Here is a 25,470-nt window from a genome sequence, read left to right as displayed (position 1 = left end):
ATTGTAACTCAATTATGTTTTAATTTGCTGTGAAAATTTCAAAAGTTTATAATAATTCAAAGTATTATTCAAATCACTCTATCTTCAGATTAGTGAAGCCAGCATATGTACATACATTTTGGGGGTCTGTTACTTTTCTTGCAGTGTAGCTAACGATTTTAACCAGACGCCCAGCCCAGCCTTCAGCCCAGCCTTCAGTCTTAACAGTTCCTAACTTCCCCAGCCATGTTTTAGTTCTCAACTCCTCCAATCCTTCCTAACCCAACTAAGCCTTTACTTGCTCAACCTAACTAAGCTCCTTGGACCACCATAAATCAACCTACCTGTGCCTTTAGTAAGGAATTTGTCTGAGTTAAGAAAGCCCCCAGATGGACTGGCTAGCCTTAGGAAGCAGTGAGTTCATCATTCCTGAAGTGTGAATCAGGTACTAGTGTGGATGACCCCTTGATAGGGACATTGTAGACAAGAGACATATATCAAGTGAGTGTGAGGACTAGATACCTCCAAAGTCTGTTCTAGACCCTGGAGATACTGTATTTCCAATCTTGAACTTTATGGATATCCAGTAAATTAAGCAATTTTCCTTGGTCTTTACCATTTTCTAGAGCTGTACTGTCCAGTGTGGTAGCCAGAAGCCGTTATGTGGCTGTTGAGCATTTGAATGTGGCTAATCCAAATTGAGATGTGCTGTAACTGTGAAATACACACCAGGTTTTCAAGAATTAGTGTGAAAAAGAATGTTAAATACCTCATAAGTAAGTTTTATATTGATTACATATTGAAGTGATCATATTTTTGATATATGGATTAAATAAAAAATATTAAATTTCATCTGTTTCTTTTTACTTTTTTAGTGTGGTTAAATGGACAATTTTAAGTTGCATATGTGACTCCCATGATATTTCTATTGGACATTGCTGTTCTAGACCAACACCTATGATAACTTGAAGCACTATCTTTTTTTTTTTTTTAAGATTTTATTTATTTGACAGAGAGAGACACAGCGAGAGAGGGAACACAAGCAGGGGGAGTGGGAGAGGGAGAAGCAGGCCTCCCGCAGAGCGGGGAGCCCAAGGCAGGGCTCGATCCCAGGACCCTGGGACCATGACCTGAGCCGAAGGCAGAGGCTTAACAACTGAGCCTCACCTGGGTGCCCCTTGAAGCACTATCTTTGAGAGTGGAAACTAGTAATACTGAGGAGTAAGTAACTTCTTGCTGCCATCCGAACAAACTCAGCCTCTGGAAACTTAAAAAAAAATTCTGCCAACACCTAACACCTACTGTTTCATCCTTTAGCACTTAGTATTGGGTTTGAGCCCAGACTATGGAAATACAGTACAGATATGTCTGATAAATCAGACTTGATAACAGCTTTCCACATTATGTAAATAGACTGAGGAGTCCAATATGTTAGGAATGACTCTGAAAAACAATTTAGACCCCAAACAAGTGTCCACAGGTAACTTTCCTCTGTAGTGGACAGCAAGGCGGGGGGCAGAAGGAGCCGTGTTCTCACTCTGTGGATGGATCTCTAACGGAAGACTTGCACAAATGAAAATGTGCGCCATACTCTTTGATAGAAACACTCAACATGATAAAGATGGCAATTAAATTTATACTTTTATACTAAATTCTGGTAAATTCTGATTATCCTATTCCATTCCATTGTTCTATCAGTTTATGCAATCAGGACTATATTATTTTAATTACTGCAAATTTAGAATCATGTCTTAATTTCTGGTAGCACTAATCCTCCATACCCAACCAGTCCCTTTACTCTTCTTTTTTTCAGAATTTTCCTGGCTGCTTTTGCTTGGCTTTTTTTCCCATTTAGATTTAAAATGAATTTGTCTAGTTGGAAATATATTTCCTATAGGCATTAAAAAAAATGGAGTGGGATTCTTATCTCATATGTTACACCAGTATCAACCCCTGGAGGATTAAAGAGTGAAGTGTAAAAAAAATGAAATTATAGACATACCAGAAGAAACTTCAGAGGATTTTTAAAAAACATAATCTGAGAGTTGAGAAGGTCTTTCTAGATATGAAACAAAGCAGAACTATTAAATATAATATTGTTAAATTCAATGACATAAAAACAAAAATGTTCTGCATGGCAAAAGCTATCAGCAAAGTCAGAGACAATGACATGGGGGTGATAGTTGTACAACAATGTGAATATATTTAATGCCGCTGAGCTGTACAATTAAAAAATGGTTAAAGTGATAAATTATATGTGTTAAACCCTAATAATACATACCTACATGCCTACATACTTAGATACATTCATATGTATACACAAATATACCATATATATATATACACACACACATACACACACACATACATACACACTACTGGAAAAATTTTAAAGTTTTCCATGTTCTGTCTAAAAGAATCTCACACACAGTGTTGTGGATCCCATCCTTTGTGAGACACTGGTTTCATTTCAGGCTCAAATCAGACTGCTTGTGTTTGAGTCCCAGTCACCTAATTCATTGCCTGTAAGAGCTTTTGCAAGTTAGTTCAACTTTTAAAGTTTCTATTTTTTGGCTGCATAATGAGGATGCATTTAGCTCCCTCATAGGGTTATTAACTTGTTCAGTGGGATATTGTATTGCAGTACTTAGCACAGTACCTGTTATTTAATAAATACTAATCGTTATATATATTTAAAACAATATAACATCCAGTTCATATTTTGGATTCTCAAGTAACCAACCACAATCAGCACTATATTAACCTTGTAAATATGTTTCTCGGTTTTAATTACTGCTATTATTACCCTTAAGAATAATTTTTATTGGGCATTTAATAAACAGTATATTGCAAAAAATGGTTAAAATGGTAAATTTTATGTTATGTATATTTAACGCAGTTTTTAAAAAATTATTTATTTGAGAGAGCACAATCAGGGGGAGCGGCAGAGGGAGAGGGAGAAGCAGATTCCCCGCTAAGTAGGGAGCCCGATGCGGGGCTGGATCCCAGTTCCCTGGGATCAGCACCTGAGCCGAAGGCAGACGCTTAACCAACTGAGCCACCCAGGTGCCACTATTTAACACAGTTTTTAAACAAAGCTTAAATAAGGCATTTGTTGAGTTTAGGGCCATTTCTAATTATCTCAGAAAGGACCTGGTATAGATTTGTTTGTCGTACTGAATCAATAACACGCACACACAAACAAATAGAATGGCAAACTGGGAAAAACTTCCACAACCCATATATTAAAGGACTAATTTCCCTGATAAATATAGAATTTCTACAGATCAATGAAAAAAAAAAGCAAACCAACAGAAAAATAAGCAAAGGCTATGAATGGAATTTTCAGAAAAGGAAATACAAAAGGCTCTTAAAATATGAAAACATGCTCAACTGTAGTTTAAAACTATGGGGCTATAAGTTGTATACAGAACACATAAGTTAAGGCAAATACAGTCACAATTAGCATTACTCAGATACAAAGGTGGCCATTATCCTTTCTTGATAGTTTAACCTTTGCTTCCCTCCTTTCTATCCTGAAAGGCTGAGTGATCCCCCCCCCAACTCCAAGCTTCATTGGTGACCAGAGAAGCAAAGAGTTTGCATGTGTGGAAGCTGTGACTGCCTTTCAAATTCAGTGTCAAATTCCTCTCATCCAAACTGGCTAGTCTTCGACTTAGTGCCACCTTTTTTGCCCATAGAGATTCCCCCGAATCAGCCTCTTAAAGTGAGTCCAGCCACCTTTCTTGACACATCTCATCGATTCCCGCTTGTAATTCCTATACATCAGCTGATAATCTGAGCCTCTCCCAAGTCACCACTTTATCCTGGCTTTTCCAAGTTCTCTATTCTCTTAAAAGCTTCAAGCAGAATTTATTATATGATAAGCACAACGTATCAATTCAGTAGACAAACTGTATTATGGACTAAATGGCATTAGGGTATAGGATTATAGGCAGCTATGTGGGAAAAATGTGAAAGCTCTCCTACAAACACATATGCACACATTGCATTCTATATTATAGACTGTGGTTTACTTTTTAACAATTCCTTTTCTACAAATTTACTTTTGGGAAATAATCAGATATATTTACCAGAATGATCTTTATGAAGTTATATATTTGATTATAAAAAGAAACAAAAAAGTAAATAACCAAACAACTCCTTAGGCATGGGAATATGGGATTGATTATTTGAACCAACTATAGTATATACAAGAATGACACACATTGCAGCCATTAAAACACCACGGGTTGCTTTATCTATATTCATAGGAAAAGTTGTCAATAATACTAAAGCAGGTACAGAGCACTGTTTATGGTATGACCCCATTTTTGTAAAACAAAAATTATTATTATTTACTCATTTAAGAAAAAGATTTTATTTATTTATTTGACAGAGAGAGAGAGAGAGAGAGAGAGAGAACAAGCAGGGGGAGCCAGAGAGGGAGAAACAGGCTCCCTGCTGAATAGGGAGCTCGATCCCAAGGGCTTGATCCCAGGACCCTGGGATCTGACCTGAGCCTAAGGTGGACACTTAACCGACTGAGCCACCCAGGCGCTCCCCTTGTAAAAAATTTTTAACAAGAAACAACCACAAAGATATTTCAAATTTGAAAACTGATTATCCTTACAATTCTTGAATGCAGAATAAGTTTCTCTTCATTTCTCACATTCTCTTTTCTCAGACAGCAGAGAACAAGCATTTCTATAATTCATTTCTCCTCTGTTTTTCTTTCTATTTAGTTTCAGATATCATTAAATTCTTAACAAGCCATGAAAATTGAGCCTATTCCCCATCTTTTTGGCACAAGGGATCCTGTGGGTAACATTATCCCAAACCTTACATTCCTTGATCTTTGGCATTTGGCACACCCAGGGATTCTGCCCAGAATTCAACAGATTAACTCCCTGTCTTAGTTTTATTATTTAGGACATAGTGCTGGGGAGATTGTTTTAAATTTCTAGTTAGCAGGCCAGTCTTGAACTGTCACGCTCCATGGGACTGACTTGGGGCAAATCTTAGAATCTCAGAATACCAGGTGTGGGAGATCACTGCATCCAGTGCCCATTTTATAGACAAAAATATTCTAGTCCTTGACTTTCTGTAAAGTGGGGAGGTTAAACAAGATGATTTATAGGTTCCTTCTGGCTTACAATTCCGTGATTTCTGTTTCCTACTCAGAATCACGTAGTCCATCCCCGTGGATCAGGTTATTTTCTAGGGAAGCTAGATTCCTGACTTCTGGCTAAAAACCATATATTCTCAGGAGTCGAAGATGATCATACAATAGCGTAGACTGAACAGTGAACATTTATTATCTTACTAGAAAAAAGCATGTGGTAACTTAGTGGTTGTTTAGTGGTTCCAAACGCTGCGTCATTGTTGCATGCGTACTCGGCAAGCCCCTGCTAAGGGCCGGGCTCTGTGTCTTCACTGAGACACACAGGAGTATCGCCCCCTTCAGGCTATTGGAGGAGATGGGCAGGGAATCACAGCCATACTTACTAGATGGAATTTACTTGAGTGTTCGGAAGGGTCAGAGTGATGAAAGCATCTCGAAGCTTCTGTTTTGTGCTCCAACAGTTTGGGCGCCATGCAAAGGTGTCTAGCTGAGGGAGCAAAGCAAGGAGGGGCTGAAATCCAAACTCTTTCCCCAAGCCTGCCTGTGTTTGCCAAAGAGAAACAAGCCTTTAAAAATCCAGCCCTCCACGAAGGGCCTTCTGTAGTTTGCCGAAAGTCCCCTGTGTTGTAGCGGCTGCCCTGTAGGATGCTGTAAGAGTTTGAAATGGGGTGCCTAACCTGGTGGTGGTGGTGGTGGTGAGGAAGTCTCTCCTAAGAAAATGACCTTCAACTGAGATCTGGAGACTGAGCAGGAGTTAAGCCCTCTAAGCGAGGAGGGGAAGGAGAGTGACCCAGGCTGAGCTGGTCCAAGTCCCCAAGTCAGGGACGGATTTTGAGGAAGTGAAAGAAGGTGCTTGTGGCTGGGATGTCATGAACAGGGACAGTGAGAATGCGAACTCTGATGGAGCCGTGGGGAAGCCCAGACGTGACGGGCTTTTTAAGCCGCATTAGGAATTCTGGACTTGACTTTAGGAGAAATGGGAAAAGCCATTTCTTCTTAAGCCATTACTTAAGCGAGTAACTTGTGCAGGTTCAACGAGACTTGATTATTTCCCCCTTTTATCTAAGTCTAGTCAAAGCCCTTAGTCTTGATCAGGATCATTTCCATAGGATGTGGGCAAGAATGGTTAGGCCGGCACCTTTATGTTTCTTTGTGATGCTGTTTGACATACACAACAGAAAACATGTTTTCAAACTCTGGTTTCAGTAAATGAAGGGGATATGGAGTCTTTGGACCATCAGGGCAGATACTGGTCACAACCAATAAATTGCAGGTTCAGTGGGGGGCCCTCACCTCCACCCCACAAGCCCCACTGCCTGGCGTCCTCTGTTGAGGGATGGAAGCTGAAGGTGTGCATCGCACCACTTGGGCTCTACCCGCTAGCGGTTCAGCTTGCCTTCTCTTCTCATTGCCATGGTGAGGCGCTTGCCTCTTGTTTTAGGGGCCAACCCCTGGTTGTGCCCTTTGCAGGGACAGTAGGTGTGAATCTTCCAAGCAGGCAAACAGCTTAGGGGTGAATACTGCATCGTTTTTTCTTCAAATAACTCAATCAACATTTTTTGTCTTCCATTTTTACTGGGCGACTGGCTGGAATGTTTACAGATACTTTGGCCAAAGGATTCACTATTTATTTGGTTTTGGAGGGAGACTTCAGAGGAGGGATGAGAGAAATGGGCAACCCATGGAGTTCTTCTTCTTCTTTTTTTTTTTTTTTAAACAAACCCTGAAGATTAGGAAAAGAGAGACCTCTGCTGGCTAACCTGGGATAATGCCCTGCCCTTGGTCTGTGACTCCAGGAGAAGCTGTCCCTTTAGTGGGTGCAGGTGTTCACACATTCCCGGCTCGCTGTTCATCTCCTCAGCTATCAACTCAGGTGCTTTTGGAGCGAATCTATGCGAATCTTTACTTCCCAGGCCTGGTCCCGGTTACTTCTGTTCCAGTCTCTAGGAAGAGTGTCAGTCTCTTCATATTTCTCGAAAACCAAAGCTTTAAATAGCAGCACTGGCGAAAACCCAGGCCTGAAACAGCTCCTGCATCTTCTCTTTGTTTCCTTTCTCTTTTCTGCCCTTCACCTCCCCGCCTCCCCTCTGCCAGGAAAACAAAATCAAACAAATTTTCCCTCAAAAGGGAGCTAGTGCTGATGGAAAGGGAGAGGGAGGAAATTGCCGCTTATCTGTAGCCTATCCTCCACTGAATGTGGCGGCAGGGGGCCCAGGGTTGGGGTGATATGCCTGAGCAGAGCTGTGAGCCCTGTGGTGGGTGCCCGAGGACTCGGTCAGGGGGAGAGCCGCTGATCCTCTGGAGGGTAGAGGGTGCTTGTGTGGGAGGAGGGAGGAGGAGGTCTCCTTGAGCCCTTTGGTTTGTTGCAACGAGGACAATGATGAGTGCGCTTCCTTTAGGACACCCACGCTGTCCTTGCTCTGGGTTGTGCGGAAGATGGTTTGTACTTTGACTTTCTGTTCTTCCTCCCTGGTTGCCTGTCCGTCACCCCCTCTTCTAAGGCCTCCCCTCCTTCATACTGCACACAGACGACCCTGGGGCCAATTACTGCAGCCACCTGGCAGCCACTCTAAGCAGCCCCGGGCAGCTTTCCCTCCCTCCCCACACTTACCTCTTCTGTTTGCACTTTGTTAGTGCAGTAACAAACCACTTGACTCACACGACGAAGCGATGTTCCCAGACCTTCTACCCTTCTCTGAAATGCCTATTGATGTTGGCATTCCTGGACTGCTAGGTAGTCTTGAGTATTTTTCATGTATGTTTTAAGTTTGTGTATGTTGGAAGTTGCCTTATCCTTATTTTAACTCTCTCTGATTCCTCGGCATCGTACAGTGCCTTGGACTGGAAACATAGTCCCTTAACCCAACAGAATAAATCTCTAACTCTGGCAAAGCCAGGTACTGTGGAAAGCCAATTATATAGATATTTGAAAGCAGGGTGTCCTTTTCAGAGTTTCAGATTATACTGTATAGTTTCTAATATGGTGCCCTGGGTATCCTGTTGACATTTGCTAGTTTGTAGATGATCAATCGTCCAACTGCAGAACTTATTCATTCATGGATCTGGCGGTTACTGAAGGAGTGCCCATAAAGTATGGTGCACTGCGTTAGGCCCCTGAAGGCATTTAAAAAAAATGGACATCTGCCTGTCGTCCGCTTCTGGCTGCCTGGAAGGGGGATAAGACGGATGCAACCTGAGGAGGCACCCTTTGTTTCTGAGGATAGAAGGTGCATTGTAGAGCACAAAGATGCAGGAACTATAGGGGATGCCACACCAGCTCTGCACCGCTTATCTCCAGAATTCCCTTAAAGAAAAGAAAAATACACTTTTATCTTGTTTAAGCCGCTATTATTTCTGGTCTCTGTTACTAGCTGCCAAATGCAAATCTTAACTGATAGAGAGAAGTCCTTGAGGATTTTTGAGCAAGGGACTGGTTTCTGATTGGTAGCTATGCAAGAGATAGAATCCGGGGGGGGGGGGGGGTGTGTTCCGGGGCATATAGAGATAAAGTGGGCTTGGCAGGTGGGGATGGATGGGGGGGGCGAGGCTTTGAATGAGGAGAATACACATCTCACACGGGGTCATTGATTTTGTTTCTTTTCCCCCAGGACACCTCTGCTAAACTCCTAATATACAGTGGTTACTTAAATATGTAGTTACAGAGTGACTTGCATTGTGCCTTTGTCAGGTGGCCTGAAAGCTAGGGAGATTGAGAAGATGGGTATTCTTTGTGTCTTAAAAAGGAGCAGGCAAAAACTGGCGCTGGAAAAGAGTATCAGTGTTACAGTCAAGTGAAGTTACTATGTTTGCTGAACTGCTGCGGACATTTTCAAGGAAAGGAACTTTTGTTACATGGGTCGGTCTAATCAAGATACATTTGAAATGTATCCTCTCCTGGAAAGCAACTGTAAATAATATTTAAAAAATATATCTTGGAGTAACTTGCAGGGTAAAGATACATTTCATATGCTAAAAAAATTCTAAAAGGGGGAAAATCTACTTTATTAACTTACTCTCAGCTTCCCATCTTCCTAGTGCGCTTTTCCTCTTGAGGTTGGGCAGGTAATTTCACACCTCTTAGATTAGAAGACCTTTCATTCTTGTTTAAAGGGGCTAGAAACATATGATAGTGGGGCTATGGTCTAGCATAGTTTTCCTGTGAACTAGATGTGCTGACTTAATATCTGGGTCTCTCTGCTTCCTTAAAAATTGGTTGACAATCCCAAAGTTCCTTCCAAGCCTGGCTCGAACAGGTAATTGGAAACCTACTACAAATTTGAAGGTCCCTTAAGGAATTGGCCTTCAGCCTTTCTCCCCCGGCACATAGAAAGGCAGATGTGCTCAGTATTACCTGAAAATTCTTGCTCCTTAATTATGTCTCCCCACGCTTGCCCTCACTTGGAAAAAATACATTTGAGTGCAAGCACCTGGGGGCTCCTGGGTGGCTCAGTTGGTTAAGTGTCCCACTCTTAATCTCAGCTCAGATCTTGTTCTCAGGGTCGTGACTTCTAGCCTACTTTAAAAAAAAAAAAAAGAATGCAAGTAACTTAGTATTAGTTGTACCAGGACGACCTGTTGCAAACTTCTATAATTTCCTACCAGCTCAATTTTAATAGCATATATGATTGTCCCTCGTTTACAACGGGAAGAAACAGAAAAAAAATGATTCCAAATATTAGGTTTTGATTTATACCTCCCTGAAGTGCCTGGGTTGAATCCCCAGGGGTCTGATAAGCAGATGTTCTCTCCCTACAGTTAAATAGATTAATAACATGAACCAGCATTTCTGGAGCACTCGGGCATGCCGAGCCACTTATCTACATTATTTCTTTTAATCCTAATGAAAATTCTGAGCACTAGCTGTATCGATGAGGAAACTGAACCTTGGAACTATTGCTCACAGTCACATTAAGCAGCTGAACAAGGGCCGAAATTTAGGTCTCACTGACTCTTCGCGTGGGTTTAGAGGCCGTCCTGTTATTCTTGTAAATAATCTCGATGAGAACAGGGCCAACTGGCTCAGTGTGACACTCGATCCCAAATCATTCTTTTACTTTATGCCAGATTGGAAGACTGTCTAGTGATTAAATATTTCTGGCCAACAATATCTTGCCATTTATGGAAAAACGATACCTCCTAATCTTTAATAATTGTTTCATTAAGAACAAAAACAAAGCGCCTGCTAAACTTTGGAATGACTGCAGGAAAATCTCAGTACTTCTTGCACCTTCCTCTTTGTCTCTCCTGGGGCAAGATGGAAAGAACACTATTACTTTCCAAAGTTGCTTTAGGAAGAAGACAAACAGAGGATGCTACTGAGTTATGATTAGTAGACACTTTCTGTGGCAGGCTAAGACTAGCACAGGACATTTTAGGGTCAGGAAACCCCTTCTTAAGGGATAAGGCCATTTTGTGTTACCATAAGCTTGGAGGGCCTAAGGAAGGAGTTTTTTAAAAATAGGAGCTTGTCTCAGAACCTCCTTTTGCTTTTTAGCTCCATAGAGATTCTGGTGTTTCCCCAAGGCTGCCTTGTAAGTTAGGGAAGAAGACCCGATCCTCTCTTTGCTAAACGTGTTCGTGTTAGGTTTCCTAACTCCTACTTCATTGGCCTGGGAGGGGGTACCCAGCTTGCTTTGGGGGAGGTGTAGCAGGTAAGAGCCAAGTGATGTTTGCTAATTTGTTTATTTAGTGAGGGGGGCTCACTAAAAAGGTCATTTCCTTTGTGTGGCTAAAGAGCTCCTCAGACGTTTTCTCATTTATCTGGGGTTTAGGTCCTATTTTGAAGGTAATTTTGTAAAGAACAGTTAAGGCTCAGGTCTTCTTTTCAACCTGGCAGGCCCTGGAAAGGCCAGTTGCTTCTTGGATGGGAATACACCCTCACCTGCGGGGAGGAGTGGGGTGGGTGGGCAGAGGCAGAGCTGATTACTTGAAATCTAAGGCAGCCTTCCTCAGTGGGCCACGGCAATGTCTCCGCGAGCTGGGCCACGGCAGACTTGTTAGGTGGGGTCATAATCTTCGTATAGGATGCCTAGCTTATGAGGGAAACTAATAACCTCCCCACAAGGTTTTTTTTTTTTTAAGATTTTATTTATTTATTTGACAGAGAGAGACATAGCGAGAGAAGGAACACAAGCAGGGGGAGTGGGAGAGGGAGAAGCAGGCTTCCCGTGGAGCAGGGAGCCTGAATTGGGGCTCGATCCCAGGACCCTGGGATCACGACCCGAGCCGAAGGCGGTGGCTCAACCAACTGAGCCACCCAGGCGCCCCTCCCCACAAGGTTGTTATCATGAGCCACTGAAATGAGGTATCTGAAAGTGCTTTATAATTATAGGGGCACCTGGGTGGTTAGTCGTTAACCATCTGCCTTCGGCTCAGGTCATGATCCCAGGGTCCTGGGGTCGAGCCCCGCATTGGGCTCCCTGCTCCGCGGGAAGCCTGCTTCTCCCTCTCCCAGGCCCCCTGCTTGTGTTCCCTCTCTCACTGTGTATGTGTCTCTCTCTCTGTGAAATAAATAAATAAAATCTCTAAAAAAAAGAAATAAATACATTATTATCATGTGGGAAAATGGTGGCTAATGCAAGTGCTACAAAATGTCAGCTATTATTAATAGGCGTGCAATTTAATATTAGGCCCACTTGGAGAAAGCTGATTTATCCACACATGGGGCAACATCCTCTCCCTACCTGTTTGCTGATACTCCTCAGCATCCATTCCCTTCACTCCCCGCTCTCTCCAGTTTGCATCGTATATTCATATAAATGCATTCTTCCATTCAGCTTTAGCAGCTGGAGCATGCATTTGGTTTCCTTAGTCGTTCTGTTCTGTGTGAAGCGAACATTGACTACACATGATTCTTTACTTCGGGAAAACTGAGGACAATTCAAAGCCAAGGGCATGTTGGAACATTAGATAATCTGTTGTCACATGGCCCATGCTTGGAATAATAGGTATGTTTTCTTCAGGGCTGGTGTCTTAGACCTGATTCCTAGGGCCAGTGCCTCATTACTAAGCACAATATTTCTTAATTAATCAAATGAGAACCCGGCCATGTTGGTATGATGTAACTGCTTTAGTGCGTGGCATAATTTCTTCTTTGGTTATCTGACTGAATCATCAGGATAGCTAAAATTACTGTATGAACTATGGCTCTCACACCTGGTATGAGGAAGAATTACCTAATGCAGCTTTGAGGATGCTCCTTTGTACAAAGTTCAGGAAGATATCTATCTGGGAAGGAGTTCTGTATCAGTTTTCTTTTTTCTTTTTTTTTCTGTATCAGTTTTCTTTTTGCCAATAGAAATGTATTGAGCACCTACTATATATGCTAAGCATTAGGTATAAAAAAAAAATCATCCCTGCTCTCAAGCCCTTAAGGAGCTCAGAGGTGTGTGTGTGTGTGAGTGAGATCACAGTACAATGAATTATGTATTAACAATGAGATAGGTTTGAACAACCTTCTGTGAGTGTACAGTGGAAGAGGGCAACGCTGGGAAGGCTTTGTGGAGCAGATGTTATGTTAACTGTTGAAGTATAAATAGGAATTTGCTGGGCCCAAACCCAACAAATGAGAGTAGAAGAAGAGAGCCATTCATTTGGCTGAACAGAATCTATAAAGTCACCGAGGCGTGGAAGAACATGATGGGGACATATGATGTCTAGTCTGGTATTGCTAAGCTTGGGGAATTATGATGTTGGAGTCTGGTGTTAGTAATGCATGGATGCATGGCTCACAGAATTAGACATTCTGTGGATCTGCTCCTGAGGTTGCCCTGTGGCTATGGTAATCATCTGCCACAATCTGCTTTTTGTAGGCCAAGATTATGTTCCCTCTACTTCATGGTGTGGAGTTCTGGAGGATCAGTAGAACTTTTATTAAGCAATTCTCTTTGGGGACATGGACATGAGTGAAGCTCTGAACCCTGAGTTGACTACCAGTTGCCTATTGCTACTAAATGAGAAATACTCAAGAGAGTAGGTTCCACGATAAAACTACCCTATGTCATTTGAATTACCTGTTCTGGTAAATAATGCTAGATTTCAAGAGCCACACCAACTCCTTTTACCTAGACTAGGATCAAGCTTCAGTGGTTTCCTCTGTCTCTTTTCAACTGTGCTTCGATCTATTTCCTACCAAGTGCCTAAAACAGAGACTTCCCCCCAAGTGAAAGCAGCTCCTGGACCATCTTACTCTGGGTTTGAAAGGATGCACAGAAGGGAGAATCATGAGAAGTGACAGGTCTAAGATAGGCGAAGCCGTGATGGATTGAGTCATGTGGAAAGAACAGCCAGAGGAGTCTCACGGCGCCCAGGTGTGGTCTTACTTCAGTATCGTTGTTGTGTTCAATCATTGGCTGGAGGCAGCCTTGGGAAGCATGGCCCTCAGCACAGAGTCAGGCATGGGTTTCAGGTGACTGGCTTGTGGACTCCCCGGTGGCCTCGCTGAACTTTCTTGAGAACCCCACTGTGATCCAAGACACTTTCACTCGGCCTTCCTTCCTTCCCGCTTTCCTTCACTCAAGGTCAGAGATGCATCATGGTTGGACAGCTTCCCCAACTTCTCTTGGCTCCTCCTCACTTCCGCTACAGATGTTTCCCCTAGTAAATTTCTTGCATGTCTAATTCCATCTTGGTGGCTGCCTCTTGGAGGACCCAGAATAATACTGCACGGAAGGGGCAAAGGGATGCTGTTTTCAGTTCTATATTCTTCACTACGGAGATTCGCCAGTAGGAAAATGTAGGACTGAGATCAAAAGAAACATTTAAAAAGAAAAGAAAGAGCAAAAAGTGTGTCAATAAGTCAAGAGAAAGCTGTTTGAAAGGATTAAGGTTAGATAAAATAGAGATGATAGGGAATGAGATACAAGAAGATAAAATGGTTTAAAAATATCTGAACAAGCATGACGCCGAGGAGGGTATAATCAAAATGGGACGTCCTGTGGTGACACGCCAGCCCCCTAAGGCCTGTTTCGTGGGTGGAGCCTTTGCTTGTCTCTGGTCGAGTCTCAGTTATGGGCTTCCCCTTTAGCTTACTAGCTAACTCTTGTATAATAAAACTCCTCTTTCAAAGTGTCAATTCAGTAACTAAAATTGTCCAGTTTTTTTTTTTTTAAAGATTTTATTTATTTGACAGAGAGAGACACAGCGAGAGAGGGAACACAAGCAGGGGGAGTGGGAGAGGGAGAAGCAGGCTTCCCGCCGAGCAGGGAGCCCCATGCGGGGCTCGATCCCAGGACCCCGGGATCATGATCTGAGCCGAAGGCAGAAGCTTAATGACTGAGCCACCCAGGTGCCCCTAAAATTGTCCAGTTTGACGTTTAATCAAAACTCCATCTTCATCCAGGTGAAAACCTTTTCTTCTTACCTACTGACAGGGACAAGAAGGATCCTATGGCCTCTTAAATTCTAGACAAAACTGGTACTCGTCTCTTCTGCTTCATTCTATTTGCCAAAGCAAGTCACGTGGCCAATTCCAAAGACTAAAATTCAAGGAAATAGACTTTTTCCTGAGTGACAAAACGTGTAAATTACATGGTAAAGTGTGTGGATAGAGGGAGGAGCAAAAGTTAGGGCCAGTACTTCAATCTTCCATAGTACCGAGGGGAGAAAGTCTCCAATTAGCTATGCTTGGCTCCATCCCTTGACCATCATTCCCTGAGGCCAGGGTGAGGACATGGTAGTATGATTGGCAACTACAATAGGACCATGCGCATGAAGTGAGGAAGAAGAGCTTTTTCCCCAAAAGAAGGAGATGCTGATCTGGGAAGAAAGGAGTACTGGAAACAAGATAAGCAACATCCGCTACCATGCCTTGGCTTGTTAGTCCTTATAATTGCTCTTTCACACAGGTCCTACTAATATCCTCTTTTCACAGCTGAGAAAATCGAAGTTAAGAGAGGTTATATAACTTGCTCAAAATGATACATCTTGAGTGATGGAACTTTTTGGATTAAAAAAATAGAGGTACTGAGGCATAGCTGGCTCAGTCGGTAGAGCATGTGACTCTTGATCTTGGGGTTCTGAGTTCACACCCCACATTGAGTGTAGAGATTACTAAAAAAAAAAAAAAAAAAAAAAAAAAGAGGTGCCTGGCTGGCTCTGTTGGTTAAGTGTCTGTCTTCGGCTCAGGTCATGATCCTGGGCCCTGGGATTGAGCCCTGTGTTGGTCTCCCTGCTCTGTGGGGAGGCTGCTTCTCTTTCTGCCTCTCCCCTCCTGGCTTGTGCTCTCTCCCTCCCTTTCTGTCAAATAAATAAAATCTTTAAGAAAAAAAAAATAGATTTATCTATTCACCAAAGCTACAGTAATCAAGAGAGTGGTGGTGTTTATTGAAAGGATAGACGCAAGGATCAAGGGAACAGAATACAGGGTCCAGAAATAGACACACCCATTTATTGTCAACCAATTTTTTAATAAAAGCACAAAACCAATTCAGTGTAGAAAGGATAAACTTTTCAGTAAATGGTGTTGAAACAAATAATAACCATATACCAAAAGAGAAAAAAAGAAAAAAGAAAAAAAGCGGAAAGAAAAAAGAAAAAGATTCTCGACCTAGGGGCGCCTGGGTGGCTCAGTTGGTTAAGCGTCTGCCTTCGGCTCAGGTCATGATCCTGGAGTCCCGGGATCGAGTCCCGCATCGGGCTCCCTGCTTAGCAGGGAGTCTGCTTCTCCCTCTGACCCTCCCCCCCTCATGCTCTCTCTTTCTATCTCATTCTCTCTCTCAAATAAATAAATAAAATCTTTAAAAAAAAAGATTCTCGACCTATACCTTTCACCTTATGCAAAAATGGATATATGCAAAAACCACACAATGGATCATAGACCTAAATGTAAAATATAAAACTATAAAGCTTCTAGAAGAAAACATAGAAGAGATGTTTGTGAACTTGGATGAAGGTAAGATTTCTTAGATATGACACTAAAAGCATGATCCATGAAAGAAAAAAATTGTAAATTGGACTTCATCAAAATTAACAATTTTGCTGTGTGAAAGTCACTGTTAAGAGAATGAAAAGACAAACCATCGACTAGGAGAAATAGTTGCGAATCACATATCTGTATACAGAATATATAAGAATTTTCAAGGGATGCCTGGGTGACTCAGTCGTTAAGCGTCTGCCTTCGGCTCGGGTCATAATCCCAGGGTCCTGGGATCGAGCCCCGCATCGGGCTCCCTGCTCGGCGGGAAGCCTGCTTCTCCCTCTCCCACTCCCCCTGCTTGTGTTCCCTCTCTCACTGTGTCTCTCTCTGTCAAATAAATAAATAAAATCTTAAAAAAATTTTTTCCAAGACTTATCAGTGAGAAAACCACCCAGTTAAAAATGGACAAAAGATTTTTTTATTCTGTATATGAATTATATATATATACACACTTATTTATTTATTTATTTTAAAGATTTTATTTATTTATTTGACCAAGAGAGAGACACACACAGCGAGAGAGGGAACACAAGCAGGGGGAGTGGGAGAGGGAGAAGCAGACTCCTTGCTCAGCAGGGAGCCCGATGCGGGGCTCGATCCCAGGACCGTGGGATCATGACCTGAGCCGAAGGCAGATGCTTAATGACTGAGCCACCCAGGTGCCCCCAATATATATCCTTTTTTAAAAATATATTTTATTTATTTATTTTAGAGAGAGAGCAAGCAAGCAAACGGGGAGGAGCAGAGGGAGAGGACAAGCAGACTCTGTGCTGAGCACGGGGCCCAATGTGGGGCTTGACCCCACAACCCTGAGATCATGACCTGGGCTGAAAAAAAAAAAAAGTCAGTCACTTAACCGTCTGAACCACCCAGGCGTCTCTCTTTCTCTTTCTTTCTTTCTCTCTTTCTCTCTCTCTCTCTCTCTATATATATATATCCTTTAAATAATACTTTATTTTTATAATCTGAATTTTCTGCATCATACAGGCATTAAGGGGAAAATTGTTAAAATTTCACATAGTTGAGCAGTTTTAGAGGCTGCTTTTGTTATTTATCACATTACAAGGTAAAAATATAGGATATATAGATTTTCTGCCTTTCTCATACTTATTATATTTTTTAATCTAAGCAGTCCAAAAAAGTAATCAACATGGACTTAGTGAGAAAAAAAATGGTTCTTTTGTCCTGCCATTAAATTTTTACTATTTCAAAGTTATTTTTATGTCATTTATTATTTGATATAATTTAAAAAATTGTGTTTTATGTTTTAAAAATCTTTATTTTAATTCCAGTATAGTTGACATACAGTGTTATATTAGTTTCAGATGTACAATATAGTGATTGTTCTGTACATTACTTAGTGCTCATCATGATAAGTACCTCACCTATTTCACCCATTGTCCCATCTACCTCCCCTCTGGTAAACATCAGTTCTTTATAGTTAAGAGTCTATTTTTTGGTTAGACTTTTTTTATTTGTTTTGTTTCTTAAACTCCACATATGAATATTTGTCTTTCTCTGACTGACTTATTTATTTCACTTAGCATCATACTCTCTAGATCCACCCATGTTGTTTCAAATGGCAAGATTTCATTCTTTGTTATGGGTGAGTAATATATCTATATGGTATATATATCACCTCTTTATCCACTCATCTAACAGTGGACACTTGGACTGCTTCCCTATCTTGGCTGTTGTAAATAATACCGCGATAAGCATAGGGAAGTGGAGGTTTTTGATGGAATTATGTTTGCTAATTTGCTGACCTTCAAATAGGGAGATTATTTTGGATTATCTAAATGGACCCAATGTCATAAGGGTCCTGCAAAGTGGAAGAGGAGAGCAGAAGACATCAGAATGACAGGAGGAGAGGACTCAGCCTGCCCTTGCTGGCTTTGAAGATGGAGGGAGGGACCATGAACCAAGGAACACACAGCCTCTAGAAGCTGGCAGAGACAAGCAAAAGGATTCTCCCCTAGAGGTTCCAGAAAGGAATGTAGCCCTGCCAGCACCTTGACTGCTGCCTGGTGAGACCCATGTCAGACTTTTAGCCCATAGTACCGTAAGGTATTAAGTTTGTGTCATTTCAAGCCACTAAATGTGTGGTAACTTGTTACAGCAGCAATAGAAACTAATACATAAGGAGAATGTATTATTGGTAAGTGTGAGGGGAACATATTAATATTAACCAGGTTTCCTGGTTCTTCATCCCTCGACTGTAGGCAAGTGATCTATTTGTCTGCTTTCAGAATCAGTCTCATTGCCACTGGGATCAGTTCTGATCCTGGCAGTAAACTTATGGGCTATTTATTATTTATTTATTGAGTATAAGATTGAGTATTAAACTGCACTCCTGGGACGCCTGGGTGGCTCAGTCGGTTAAGCGTCTGCCTTTGGCTCAGGTCATGATCCCGGGGTCCTGGGACTGAGTCCTGAGTTGGGCTCCCTGCTCAGTGGGGAGTCAGCTTCTCCCTCTCCCTCTGCCCCTCCCCCTGCTCGTGCTCTCTCTCTCTCTTTTTAAAGATTTTATTTATTTATTTGACACAGAGAGATAGCGAGAGCGAGAGAGAGAGAGCACGAGCAGGGGGAGTGGCAGACAGAGGGAGAAGCAGACTCCCCACCGAGCAAAGAGCCCGAAGCGGGACTTGATCCCAGGACCCTGGGATCATGACCTGAGCTGAAGGTAGACGCTTAATTGACTGATCCACCCAGGTGCCCCAATAAATAACATCTTAAAAAACAAAACAAAACTGCACTCCTGTCTGCACCAGTGTTCCTGAAAACACTTTCCCAGCTCCTGGCCTCCTCTTGCACAGGTGATTTGGCCTCATTCTGAACCCAGTGTCATGTGGTATCTGCCCCCGCCTCGAGATCCATGTTCCTGATCTGCTTTTCCTCCACCAGATAGCCCTACAAACTTGTGCCTGCCTACACCCCACGCTTGCTTCACCGTGATGTAACTTTTCTTCCCTCTGCTTCTTGCCTGCTTGCAATTTTGTTTTATGCCTGTGTGCCAGAGGGAAAAAATCTATCATGACGATGGCAATGCCTCCCCTCTTGTCCGCAGGAAGGCCGAACGCTTTGTGTGCTCAGTTCTCTCCAGAGGGCTTGTGGAATTAAGCAGGGTGACTGGCAGTGAAGAAAATGAAAATGCTGAGAAAAGACTAAATTGCTCTCCCCACCACAGGCTGAGGGTGATCCTTGAAAGAAAAGTTTATGAGAAGTTGAAGAGGCAGAAGAGATGGGTGAGCTATAGGCTACAGAGTTTCTGAAGAAAGAGAAACTCGATGCGTATTTAAAAGGAAGGTTTCCTGTATGCCGTGTACGGTGTTATTGTCTTTGCTTCCCTAAGAAACACTCAGTAAATGCTGGCTCTGAGGGAGCTTGGATGCGGTTAAGTGCTGAGGCTGGCTTTAAGGCAAGGGCGGGATGACCCCAAACAGCCCAAGTAGTTTCAGGTGGAAAGAGTGAGGCAAGGGAAGGAGGTGGTTTTCCCAGTGGCAGGCCTTTCATTTGGCGGGTGTATGCTCAGTCCTCGGGGATTCTTCAGAAAGCCTCCAGGAAGAAGCTACACCTCAGAGCAGTCCAGGAAAGAGAGACACAGAGGGCATTTACCTGCCTGCCCCCTCTTGTCTCCATTTCCCTTGGCCAAGGTTTCCCCCTATCGGGAGCTAAATCCCCTGAACTGCCAGGCGCTGTGGTCTGGCCACTCTGTGACTCCCTTGGAAAATCAAGTTCACACATTGCCCCATGGCCATTTCATTGCAGTCTGGAAGTGGGAAGTGACTCGCGTGGGTGGGGCACTGACTGACTGAAAGAATGAAGAGGTAGTGGAGGAAGTCTGGCAAGGCTGAAAGCATTTGTCCCTGGAACTGAGCTTTTATTTAAATCTTGCTCCAAATTGTGACTCGTGGTTTTGTTTGTTTGTTTGTTTGTTTTTTAAATTTTTTAGAGAGAGAGAGAGAGAGAGAGAGAGGGAGGGAAAGAATCATAAGCAGGCTCCATGCCCAGCACAGAGCCTGACTTGGGGTTCCATCTCGTGACCTTGAGGTCACGACCTGAGCCAAAATCGAGTCGGACACTTAACCAACTGAGTTACCCAGGTGTCCCAATGATTTGTATTTTTAAGTGCAAAGCTAATAAATGTATGAACTGATGTGTTTTCTTTTTTTTTAAAGATTTCATTTATTTATTTGAGAGAGAGAGAGAATGAGAGATAGAGAGCACGAGAGGGAAGAGGGTCAGAGGGAGAAGCAAAGTCCCTGCTCAGCAGGGAGCCCGATGCGGGACTCGATCCCGGGACTCCAGGATCATGACCTGAGCCGAAGGCAGTCGCCTAACCAACTGAGCCACCCAGGCGCCCTGAACTGATGTGTTTTCATAAAGACATACAAAAAACTGGGGAAACATTCTCTAATGCTAATTGATAATACCCCCAAAAAACTTATCTTTAGAAATCCAGATAATGAGGCACCTGGGTAGCCCAGCTGGTTAAGCATCCAACTCTTGGTTTCAGCTCAGGTCTGATCTCAGGGTTGTGGGATCGAGCCTTGCATTGGGCTCCATGCTGAGCAAGGAGTCTGCTTGGGTTTCTCTCTCTTCTTCTGCCCTTCTCCTACCCCTCTCAAATAAATAAATCTTTAAAAAAAAAAAAAAGAATTCCAGATTATAACCATAGCACCATAGTCCTACCTGGTGGAAACTACTATCATTTTGGTTTAAAAAAAAAATCAAGGGGTGCCTGGGTGGCTCAGTCGGTTAGGTGGCTGCCTTCGGCTCAGGTCATGATCCCAGGGTCCTGCATCGGGCTCCCTGCTCAGTGGGAGGCCTGCTTCTCCCTTTCCCTCTGCCTGCCACTCTCTACTTACTTGTGCTATCTCTCTGTCAAATAAAAAAATCTTAAAAATAAATAAATAAAAATTTAAAAAAATCAAGTTTACTTGATTACTCAAGTAATACATGTAATATTTTTACTAGTTAAAAAAAAATTTTAAGCAAAAATCACCCTTCCAAGTGAAGGCAGTTGCTTTAGGCTTTTCTCTGCTCTTTTCTTAACTCAGCTCTGAACTGAAAAAGGACATGATTGAATTGGCAAATTTGGGGAAAATAAAGTGGGCACGCCCAGTTCGTTCGCGTCCACTCTCCTCTTTGGAATGTAGCGAGCACGAGGTCCGCTCTAGGGGCAGCCTGACGCCCCCACCCACAGGGAGGCAAGTCTGCTTTGGACTAGAACTGTTGGCTCTCTCTCCAGCTTGGTGTTGGGAAGCTCTTTTGACTCAACCCAGCTTTATCAGGAACTAAGTAATACTTTGGCCTTCTTCGTCCACTCCTTTATCTTAATTCTTCGTTTGTTTTGAACTCAAAAAAGGAGGCCGGGTGGTGTTTATTGGGTTCTGCTTCAGTGTTCCCACACTTCGTACGTTGGCCAGAAAATGGGTGTGTGAGAAATAAGGTGCACAATTAGGGAGAAGCCAATGAATACCCGTGGAGTGATGGAGGCCCCTGGAGTGGCAAGGGCTTGGCCTTGGCCCTGGGGTCTTGTTCTTTAGTGTGCGTGCGGGACATTTCGATCTTGGCAGTTTGTGTAGGCTTCTATTGAGCCAGGTAGATTTTTATGGTGGTGCAGTTGGCTCTTAACAGTGGGGGCCTGGGAAAAAAGGCCTTGGAAAAGCCACTCAGAAGCTGTAAGAGGGCCTTGGCAAGGGCACAGGGGCCATAGAGAAGGACTTAGCAGGGGCCAGCAAGCTGAAGAGGCCTTAATAAGCAGTTCAAGCCGAGGCAAGGATTCAATTATATAAAGTCTTTTCATATACTGCCCTTTTAGATATTAAAGGAGGAGAGAAGTATTTGCTGTTTTTAAACTGTGGGGGCAGCTGGGTTCTCTTTGGACCACAGAGCACTAGTGAGAGACAAGTTTTCAGTGTGTTAGTACCAGGTCTGGGTGGCTAATATGAACAAACAGCCCCAATTTTAATTCCTCTTTTATGTTGCTTTGAACTATCTTCAAGGGCAAAAGTGGATGGACTAAGTTTGCATTTATGTGGCTCAAGAATCCCTCCTTCTACTTGTCCTCCAGGTTGCTAGACCCCGGTTATTTAAATATGATGGAAAAATCCTCCCCGGGTGATGGTTTTCAAAGGCCTAAGGAATTCCACAGAAAAGTGTGGTGGAAAAAGCCGCTGCAGCACAGGAATAAAAATGCTTCCTGGTTATCACGGGAGCTCTGTTCCCGGACGGAATTCACCTTCACTGCAGCAGTACGGTGCAGGCACCTAAAGGTCAAAAGGGCCATGGAAATGAAAAGGTTTTGACTATCTGGGTGGGAAAGAACAGCTCTGCAAATAAGGTCTAATGACTGAAGGGTTTGCCACTGCACATTTCTGCTTCCTAGTTGTGGTACATGCAAGGCACCATTGTGCAGAAATTAACCTGTAGGGCGCCTGGGTGGCTCAGTCGTTAAGCGTCTGCCTTCGGCTCAGGTCATGACCCCAGGGTCCTGAGATCAAGCCCCGCATTGGGCTCCCTGCTCAACGGGAAGCCTGCTTCTCCCTCTCCCACTCGCCCTGCTTGTGTTCCTGCTCTCGCTGTGTCTCTCTGTCAAATAAATAAAATAAAATGTTTAAAAAAAAAAAAGAAGGAAATTAACCTGCAGCTAGTAAATTTCTCCTAACTGATTTTAATTCACAGTGTAGGGATTCTGGACTCTTGGTCTCAATCAACTGGCTTCTTGGTGAGGCTGCTGTCCCTGCAACAGTCTTTGGCAACCCCAAATACTGGTTCTGGGTATTTTGCTTGAGATACCTGCCAACAAAATCGGCTTTTCTGGCTATGGTATGTGTACGGCTGGTACTATGATCATTTTGCATCTTCTACTAAATCTATCAACTCTGGGAAAAAGCACATTACAGACTTACTGGTGTCACTGTTGTTTTCTAATTTGGAGGCCCTGTCGGAGTTGCCCTCATTCCATTGAGATCCAGCTTTAGCTGTAGTTGCTAAAGATCCCTGACTCAACCCAGACATTTGAAATCCCCTCCAGCTGAGACAAAAAGGTTGGGAGAGATGAATTTTGGACCTTAATTTCTTTGATTTTTAACACACAAAACAAGATAGTTTTATTCTGAACCGTACTTTGTTCTTTGAACTTTCATGTCTCATGATTTGGATTTTCATTCCTTGGACCTTAGTTTCTACCTAGACATTTGATCAAGGGAAGAGGTTTATGTTTTAAAAACGCCCCCCCCCCAACATTTTGGCATTTTGTTATTGAGGTTTTGTTGTGCATATTAATATTGGAATAGTGTAGTTTTGTCATTTAATCTCCATCCTGAACCTCTGATATGCTCTGCTGACAACATGGATAGGCATGATAAAAATGGGTGAAAGAAAAAGGAAAATTTCAGCCTTGGATACAAAATGGCATTGGACTATTTAATTAATGCATTCTAGGGAACTATTTTGGAACCTTTTGTGAGTGAAATCTCTTTCCCATCACTGTTCCTGGGGGGAGACAAAGTTGGTCGATATAAGAGGGAAGGGTAGTCTCGTTGAAGATGGGGCAGGAATGTTCTGATAGCCTGCTGGGATCCTCTCTTAAGGATGTCAAATACACCTCTGGTTGACAGAGATTTAATGTCTACACCAGTGGTTTAAGAGAACAAAAATTGAGGGAATGTTAGTGGGGGAATGATTCTTTTTTTTTTTTTTTTTAAAGATTTTGTTTATTTATCTGACCGAGAGGGAGAGAGAACACAAGTAGGGGGAGCCGCAGACGGAAACGGAGAAGCAGACTCCCCAGAGCAGGGAGCTTGATGCAGGACTCGATCCCAGGACCCTGGGATCTTGACCTGAGCTGAAGACAGATGCTTAATGACTGAGCCACTCAGGCGCCCCAGTGGGGGAATAATTCTTAACCAACTTTTGATCTTACCTCCGGTCATAGGCTGAGTGGTTCCCCAAACATGTCCACGTCCTAATCCCTGGAACCTGTGAATATGGTACGTTATTATCAAGGACTTCACAGATGTGAGTTAAGATCCCGAGGTGGGAAGGTTATCCTGGATTATCTGGTTGGCCTGATGTGACCACAAGGGTCCTTGTAAGAGGCACACAGGAGAAGAGTCAGAGAGGAAGGTGATGTGATGACAAAACCAGAGATGGGAATGATGAGCTTCGGCGACGGAGGAAGGAGACGTAAGCCAAAAACCCAGGCAGCCACAAGTAACAAACAGACAAACAACGATGACAACAAAAACAAAAAACGTGCCAGCCCCTTGACTTTACCTCAGTGAAATGGATTTTGGATTTCTGACCTCCAGAACTACTAGAGAATAAACTTGTGTTGTTTTAAGTCACCAGGTTGTAATTTGTTACCGTGGCAACAGGAAATGGATGCACCTTCCATACCATAAGGAACTTGACTCAGGAGATCTCCTGTGTTCTTGGAGAGGGTGATGTAATCTGATGGGTAAATTCTGGAATAATAAAGGGAGCACGATTGGCTTAGTTTCATTCTTCCTCTCTGGGAGCCAGTCAGCCCAAAAAAGCACTAGCTCTCCCTCTTGCAGGGCAGGGCTACCCCAGGTGCACTTGGGGCTGTTGGATTTGGCTGGTTAAGTCTGGATAATTCTGTGGTTCAGTATGAGTAAGCTCATTTTCCTTTCATGCTAAGCTACATTCTCCAGTGGCTTTTTATTAGAAAAGGTGATATTTTGGTTCTTATCGACCACCTCTTTGATTATTTCTCTCTTGTGGATAATTCAAGCATGGTAAAAGGTAAAAGCTTGAAGATAATGGATTGAACAAAAATGATGCAACCTTCTCTTCCAGCTCCAAATTTCTATAAGGAATGGAAAAGGTAGATGAAGAAAACCACAACTGCATGGAAAACAAGAGGGGAAACTTTCCAGGGACCAGCAGTTATGACAAAAATGCTTGCATGACATAGGACCAGGTGAAGAAGATCTACCATAGCTAAAACTAGAACAGTGGGTTTTTACTGCAAAATATAGGAAAGACACCCTGAATGCTCATTGTCCCAAAGTGATTGATAGACGCGAGGAGCAGGAAAATGTTCAAAGTCCAAATAAATTGACCGATTCAGGTACCACAGCAGGAATGTCTAGATGGTTTGATCCTTCCTCACCACCCCTTCAGCCAGATGATAGCAATGGTGGTGTCTATCTGCCATGGGAAGAAAAATGGCGAGGAGGGTGACAGTAAGAAAGATAAGGCAGGGCCCCACCTTCAGGGTCTGGCGATATCTGGGAAGAATGAGGAGCACTTGCACCAGAACACTAACCACCAAGGTATACACCACTGGTTATATCAAAACAGGCTAAGGAAAAGCGAAGCAATGTAGGTCTAACAGGCAATGTCTTCTACAGAGATGAGCGAAAAATGAAGAATGTCAAACTTGAAAGAAGGCCATCGTGAAAGAGAGAGAGGAAAG

At 43.0% G+C, this 25,470-nt stretch overlaps 1 protein-coding gene across 1 annotated transcript in view; it reads left to right on the top strand.

Moving 5' to 3' along the window:
• Positions 1-25,470, top strand: part of APOLD1 (apolipoprotein L domain containing 1) — a 48,988-nt gene that overhangs the window by 598 nt on the left and 22,920 nt on the right. The gene's annotated exons all lie outside the window — the stretch shown is intronic.

This window comes from Zalophus californianus, chromosome 9 (genome assembly GCF_009762305.2).
Source record: "Zalophus californianus isolate mZalCal1 chromosome 9, mZalCal1.pri.v2, whole genome shotgun sequence".
In the NCBI taxonomy this organism is placed as follows: domain Eukaryota; kingdom Metazoa; phylum Chordata; class Mammalia; order Carnivora; family Otariidae; genus Zalophus; species Zalophus californianus.
The sequence above is the reverse complement of the archived record's forward strand: the minus strand, read 5'-3'. Positions and strand labels throughout refer to the sequence as shown.